Genomic DNA, 8,442 nt, shown 5'->3' with positions numbered 1-8,442 from the left:
TTTTGGAAGGTTATCTTCATAGAGAATTTTTTTCTTCCTAACTTTATCGTATAAGTAAATCAGTGAACTAAGATTAGATTCTCTTTCTAAAATTTTGTTATTTTTGGACTTGATATGTCAGAAAAAACTATATCATTAAGCCATTTTTTTATTAACATAATTTAGTAGTAACCCCTTTTTTATGCATCAGTGTTAGGCAACTTGTTACTAATTATTTCTCAGTGGTCTAGTGGTTAAGTGCTCGTGCGCGAAACCAGTAGGCCCCAGGTTCATAATCCCGCGGGGTGCGGGATCATGGATGTGCACTGCTGAGGAGTCTCATACTAGGACGAAACGGCCGTCCAGTGCTTCCAGGTTTCCCATGGTGGTCTAGCTTTAATTGACTCATGATTTCAATCTGTGAAATTTCTAAAATTGTCTACAGGAAACAAAAATTTAAAGTGACATTTGTGGTTAATTTTTGAAACAAAAATTTTGCTTAATATTTGTATTTAGTTTTCATTAAAAATATTTTAAGTTACCAAGTCACTAAGAATGATGATTTTTGAACTGTTTTTTTTCAAAGTATGATTTAATTTATATTAACTCCACCTGAAGCCCTTCTAGGGCTTTTGCCTGTTCCAAGCACAGATAATAGAGAAGGATTGGGTATGAGGTTAGGGATTCCATTCTGTAGAAAACTAACTCACTAAAAAACGCTAACCAGAAAGAAATAATTGAAACCATTTAAACTCTGCTCTGTGAGTTAAAAGGTCTTCATTTAGAAAAGTTGTGACACCTCATGGTGAAAGCCAAGTTTCTTCGGGAGTTGCGAGGCTGATATCCCTTCTGACGACCAGAGCAACCATTTGGGCCCAGGACGGAATGGGTTGGAGATTGCTGGTTAGCGGCCTATACTGCAATGGGAGTAACAAGGGTAAGTGACTAAGCGAGTAAGTAAGTTAATTTATATTATTTAGTATTATTAACCTGAGAATACACTATTCTTATGCTGAATGCTGAGATCATTCCAGTCTCTGTAATTTACAAAAGACTATTTAATAAATAAATATTGTCTGAATGCATTTGACATTATAACACCTTGATTAAGTTATTCCACATTTTACTTTGTTAAAATAGATTTATATACTAGACAATACACTTCATGTTTAATGTAATTATGATTAAATGTTTATCTTAAACTATATGATTATATTTGAAGTATTTAAATAACGACATATAATTTTGACTACTCTATCCCAGTAGGGATTAAATCTAATAAAAGTAACTACTGAAATTCCAGTTTTAAATTATTCATCTTAAACCTTCTCCTTGAGATATTGAAACTATCCCAAACATTTTTTTATCAAAGTGCTGTGAAATACGGTTATGTTATTTCAGTATATAGATCCAATAGATTTTCTGAGATTTTTGAGTCAATTACTAGCTTTTAATCTATTTTCTGGTTAGTTCAGAGATAATGCTTATTCTGAAGTTCAAAAGAACATTTTATAATTAAAATAAATATTGTAGTCTTTTGGGAAGAACAGTGTCAATTTATATTTAATATATATTTCAAATGGATTAAAACATATATAAACTGATTTCGATGAAGTTACACAACACTACCGCTATAAAAAAAACTAATGTTCCAAGATTCAAACTCCATACATATTCCTTATATGTTTGCAAGCAGAGTCAGTAAGTGGTTAATTGTTCTCTTTCTAGTCAAGTTTTTATTTTTATGATGAGTACATTGATGATAAGTGATTGCTCAAAAGCACTGGAAGAGAAAGATGTTTTTTAAATAAGAGTAAAAAAATATGGGCAAAAAAGAGAAAAATTACATCAAACCAAATGAACTATTTTAAATAAAAGATACAGCTTACAACCAGTTTTAAATTTTGTAATCTGTCTTCTTCATTCTGACATTATACAAAGAAGAAATAACTTACAAAAAGCTTCTACTAAGAGTCCGTGTTGGGTAGAGTCAGTTATTTACCTCAGACAAGAGATAAAGGGTTGCGCAATTTTATGGATCAATTGAAGTTAGACATTAACACCGTTAGATGCCGACCGTCTTAGCAATCTAAGTGTTATGCGTCCACGCGTGAGACCGATGGTCTTGTGTGCGAGTCCCGTGTGCGGGATCGTGGATGCGCACTGTCGAGTAGTCCCATACCAAGATGAAAAGACTGTTCAGCGCTTTAGGTTTTCAATAGTGGTCTAGCTTACATCTACCCATAAATTCAACTATTAACATTACTACAGTATCCACAAATGTCCATTCTAAAAAGCTTTTAATTTATAAATTTTATATAATAAAATAAAAAGTTTTTCAGTAAAGAGTTGTTTGATGTTAAAGCAATGTACTTAAAAACTTAAAGAAACTCATGTTTTTACTGTTTATTACTTCATAGAAAGTCCTAGGTGATAATTATATTTTAATGGGATTGTTTTGACTAGTAATAGGTTTTATTATATGAAAGTTGAATCGCCTTTTTTGGTTATAATATCATAACATATGAATACATAAACAAGCCAAACACTCTAATATCAATCTAATCGTTACTAATACATCTTTATAAAGCTGACCATAAAAATTAACATCCTCAATATATAATAAAATGTTTACTCAACACTTTTCATACATTACTAAAGTCAGTGTTTCCTCTTATTTAGTGTATGACATAGAGATGTAAATTAATCCTTTGCTTAGGGATTGAGCTAATATTAAGACTTTCAAAAATCATACAAGGTGAAGTGGAATCATAAAACTGTTTTCAACAAAATAGACAAGTAAACAAAAACCGATACTACAAAAAACATTAGGGGATGATAGATAGAACAACGACAATTTACAATAATTTAAGAATATAACTAGAGAAAGATAATGTTAGAGACTTATCAACTTGACCATACAAATAATGTCAGAAGAAAAAGCTATGCTCATTTGTACCTTTGAGATGAATTACTTTTTCATTTGGTTGTCATACGCTATAATTTTACGGCACATATTTCTTTTATAAAATAAGAATGTGCAATTCTGTTAAGAATTTTTTGTGTGGACATAATACTATCTATCACTATTAAACTTTGTTGAATAATTACTTTGACAACAAATGACACTTGGTAAGATGAGCTAAGATATCGATTAAATATTCATTTGCTAACTAAGCCTTAACTAGCTAAACTATTCACAGGTATCAATACCAAGGTTGGACTGTGATAGTCACAAACAAATTGAGCGTTGGGTAAAGAGTTAATAATAAATATATTTTTGTTATATTCCAATGAGTGGAAAAATTGTATTTTTGACGTTTCGTGACATAATATAAGCCACTTCTTCAGGGTAAACAAATAACCGATATTAAATTAACACAACTTTCCTTTGTACTATTTAATATCGATTATTTATTTACTCTAAAGCAGTGGCTTGAATAAGTCACGAAACGTCAGGAATACAATTTTTCCAATCCATTAATTATATTTTTAGGATTCACTTTTTCTTTATCGAGTCACATTTTTGCATATATCTCATCATAATTATCATTGAAATGACTTAATAATTAATCCATCTAAAGGTTCAGTATATTGATTCACATAAGGTTTCTCTCTCAAGTTTTAAAGGTAATTTGTGACAGATATTTCATATTCAAAATATGTGAATATTCTAGCAATCTTCAGTACTTATTTCAAAAACTTACAAATTCTTTCACTCACATTATATCCCAATCGTTAGATGGAATTTTTTCATTTTTTGCACTGATCATTGAAAAACATTTCTTTCGAATACCACATATATTTTCCGCTGTAAGTTTTTTTCTATATAGATACCTTTAAAAGTTTTGAAATTTAGAACATATTGTTCTTTCATAATCTAGTGTAATTTGGATTTCATAATGATTGTTATTAAAAGTTTCGATCAGTATCTTTAGGTAGTTTATATCGTTAAACACAATGAACATATCACTAACAGCTTTTGAAAAAAATTTCATCCTATTGCTTGTAGACAAGTAATTTGTTCTTTTCAAGTTAAGTTATCTGCAACATTCCTGAACTATTATTATAATTAATTACAACTAATCAGTTAAAATTTAAGTTCAACTCCATTACAATTTGTATTTCAGAACGTTTGATGTTCTTTCTACTAATTTGCGAGCTTGTTAATCACCCATAACTGACTAGACCTAGTCTCCTAGATATAGTAGACTAAGAATGTACAAACATTTTGACTTTTACCTTGTTTGAATTTGCAAAGTGAACAAATGGTTTGAATGTAGAGCCTAGCAGTCTTAATATATTATTGTGTATCACTTGTATCATTTAAATCACCAGAAAGAAAATATTGGTAATCTATTATTTCGTTTGTTTGTTGAGGTGTCTATAGTGTAGTACATTTGGAACCACAACGCAGTTTGTTTTCCAAATATTTCTTCTCTTGATTATTTCTCTATCCAGATTGCTGTCCTTTGAAGTGCAGTTCAATATCGACTGCAAAATAATTGAAAGCATGGATTTTATAGTTCATATGGAAGCTTTCATAGGACGAAATCGATAATGAGGATACACGTTTCGGGAATTTGTTACAAAAGGCAAAAAATTTACTTTGAAACTGCTTCATCTACTGAGTTAAATTAATGAACTAATGTGAGCTTATAGACCACGGATAACTCGGGTTTTTTTAATTGCCAAAGGCCGTATAAATGGCTGCTAACTCATTGTAATCACCAAATGATGAAAAGTGTACGTGACTGTAAGTCATTCTTGTAGGTCACAAAATAAAGTTCTTGTCGCTCTGTTGTATTTTTGAATACCATAACGGCTTCATGTATTATACTTCAAGATCTTTGGACGAAAAGTCACAGACACTAAATAATTTTACATTTTCTGCATTTGTATTTATGTCCTGGATAACATTCTCCTTTCTGAACTGAATAATAACTTTATAAAAAGGTGTTTAGAGTATTTAAGTTTTTTATAGTAAGTGAAAACCTATTCTATGTTTCCTTTATTTTTATGTGACTTGTTTGAATATAAGGTGTCAGTTATTATTACAATAATCGTTCAATTCTTTTCCTTTTTTAAAAAAACACTTACTTTCCAATATATTTGGGTTTCAAATAAGATAAAACCTTCATAGGTTTTTAACTGAATCAGTAAACCTCATGATTGTTATTACCTCACACTGTCTACGGGATATGACTTCTCATTATTCTCGTTAATCCATTCTAGTCTTTAGAGTGTAACATAAACGCTTGAATTATTGTCAAAATCTTCAATCTGAGATTTGAATAGTGTAGAACGTGTTGTTAAATTATTACATTTTATGTTGATAGAAAATGACAAATAATTACTCTTATTCATCTATTCAGGTTAATGTCATTGAATTATTTCATGTCTTATAATTACTGTCGACTAAATGGTATTCTGTTTTCTCAGTATGATAAGTTTTCTGGTATTAAGTTTATTCCGAAAAATGCATTCACACTCCTAGATATATATAATAAGTTTAACAGTGAGGTAACTTTCAGGACTAATAAATATTATAAAGTATTAAGCATTTCATATCACTTCCGGGGTAATCAAATCAGTGTCTTCCAATAAAAATACCCAAGAAAACAAGTGATCTATAGTGAATTTCTAATTTAATCTGTAGACGCAGTTATCATTTAATGGCTTTACTATTCGTATCCTACGAACGGGAACTAACTTTGTTTATGTAAATTCGTATCCGCTCATCGGTACTCGACGCTGCTTACTCTCCTGCGGCTCATCAAAACATGTTCATATTTCACTATTCTGTTGGCATCAAAGGTCAATTTCTGCAATATTCTACTTATTTTCATGATTTATTTCGCTGTCATAACTACAAACGATTTATTACTGTTTTCACGATATTCTGAATCGCTCATACGAACTTATTGTATTACAAATTGTCACAACATAAGTGCATGTTAATTTTTTGTACGCTAATTAATTTGCTCATAATCGCATGCTAATGTTTCCATTTTTATCCGCGCCTTTACGATATCCATATATTCTTTTACATAAGTATGACACTTTCGTATAATACACTCACCCTTCATGTGACACTGCACTTTACTTTTTTCGCTACTTATTGTTAACGTTAACTACATACCCCTTCAGTGTTATTTTCGAAAACAGGAATTTTTTTCGAATACGCTATTTTCTACAAGAGGGCTATGTAGCGTTGGTTATTATGTTATGCCTATATACCTTATTCTAGCTTTTGAACAGGCCAATCAATCCATTCTACTTGAGTCATATTTTGACCCTGTTAATTATTCCCTTATCAATCTTGGATGTTTTTATATGAGCGCATATATGTGTGTACATTACTTGTCCTATTCATCACATGTCCGAGACTTACTTTTGTGTGACTATAAATAATGATTAACGCTTGGTTAAATGGAGTTGACTCATGAGCCTTCTCCACTGTACGTCAGTTCTCTTCGCTCCTTTCTCTTTGATATTTTGTCTGGATCAAAGATTTTTGAAATATACATATTCGCAATTCATTCTCGTATTTGACTTGTGTAATTCCGTTATTGACTAATGCGATTTCAGTCGATGATTATATACGAGGATTGACAGTATGTATATTTCAATAGCAAACAGAAACGATCTTACTTGGAGTTAGATCTCGGGCCATTAAAATTTTAAGTAAAGTACACTACTTAGTGAGAAATCAAATGATTTTAAATAAATAAACGCAACTATTGTATTAATTTGTTAAACAAGCTTTATATGACTATGATTAGATCTAATTTCTCAAAAATGCCGTCAGTAAAACCAACCTTAAATGTAAATAATGTCAATGTAATGTCAGTAAAGCAAGTAGGTCCTGGGTTCGAATCCCGCGGGGTGCGGGACCATGGATGCGCACTGCTGAGGAGTCCCATACTAGGACGAAATGGCCGTCCAGTGCTCCCATGTTTTCCATGGTGGTCTCGTTTCAATTGATTCATGATTTCAACCTGTGAAATGTAATATATGTTAATTTATACTATTGTGAAAGTTTTTAATTTTTTGTTAGGCTAAAATCACCCCTATACTATTGTACATGTCACATAATGAACTAGTATTAAAAAAACAACAACATCAAGTGATATAATCAATATTTTAACGTGTTTTGTATAAACTTCACAATAGACAAGATCAAGTGATTTATTATGATTACTAAAATTCTGTTTTCTTTTGATGTAAAGATATTGAAAATCTTTGATAAATCATATTTAGTAAATTTTGCCACAAGGCATTGTTTATCAAAAATCCCCCTTTTGATAAAGCAAACTTATCAATGTTTTTCTATACATAACAAACCATGATATTTATCAAGTTTTACAAGTATTGTAATCAATGATTTGCAAATGATCTAAAATTGAATATTGAAATAGGCTTGTTTATATAGTTTTATCAATAGTATGAGTTAAAAGGGTATTTCTATTAAATTTTACTAATCTATATGGTTTCATTTTTTTAAAAAACACATCTTACTTACTTTAATTATTCTGCATAAATATCAAAATTGACCATTGTTTCTGATCAGTTCTATTAATTTAAAACATTTCTTAATAATTTCAGGGTCTTTTATATAGACAAAGGTAGAGGAGTTTCGATCAAATAAGGTTCCATATAACTATAGTTAAGCTATTAAGTGTAAATGACTTTGAAATTTTTTAATTGTCCAAAGTTTATTCCATTTGTTTCAGTATATCTTGGAAATAATTTGTTTAGAAATATATTCCAAATGGGAAATACTATTTGCCGATAAATATATGAAAAATTAATCATTGGATATATGAAACTAGATTAATTGTTCTCTGTATTTCTTAAATGATTATGATTATACGCATATATAAATGAACACTTCCCCTATGTGTTATAGCCGAAAGTAAATCAATCTGGGAAAAAAATTAATAATTTTAAAGTTTGCAACTGTATGATATTAAATGCTCATGAATAAGAATATGCTTATATTCGTCACGGTAAAATGTCTATCTATAAAAGTTTAGATAAATTTGTGAATAAAAATCAAAACATAAAGAGATTTTTCTATTATGAAATGTATTCAACGAAAGGTTTTATATTCAAGTCATATGAAAGGTGAACATAATAAGTTGGCATGAAGACATAGTTTATATTTTATCATGAACTCAAATATTGAATAATTATAATCTCCACAAAACCCCTTCTGATAATAATAATCAAGTGCTTAATAGTGACTGGCTTGAAGAGCTATTTTCCGGAGTTCTAAGAAGCCGTGATTAGTGGAGTTCAACTGGGTCTGTTGAGAGACAGTAACTCACTTAAGACAATAATGGACGGTATTGCAATTTCGTGAGTTGGTTGAATTTGGACATTAACGCCGCTTGATACCGGTCGCCTCAGTGATCTAGAGGTTAAGCGTTTGCGCTCATGAACGATAGGTTCTGGGTC

The sequence above is a fragment of the Schistosoma haematobium genome, chromosome 4 (genome assembly GCF_000699445.3).
Source record: "Schistosoma haematobium chromosome 4, whole genome shotgun sequence".
Classification (NCBI taxonomy): Eukaryota; Metazoa; Platyhelminthes; class Trematoda; order Strigeidida; family Schistosomatidae; genus Schistosoma; species Schistosoma haematobium.
Note: the sequence above shows the minus strand (reverse complement) of the source record.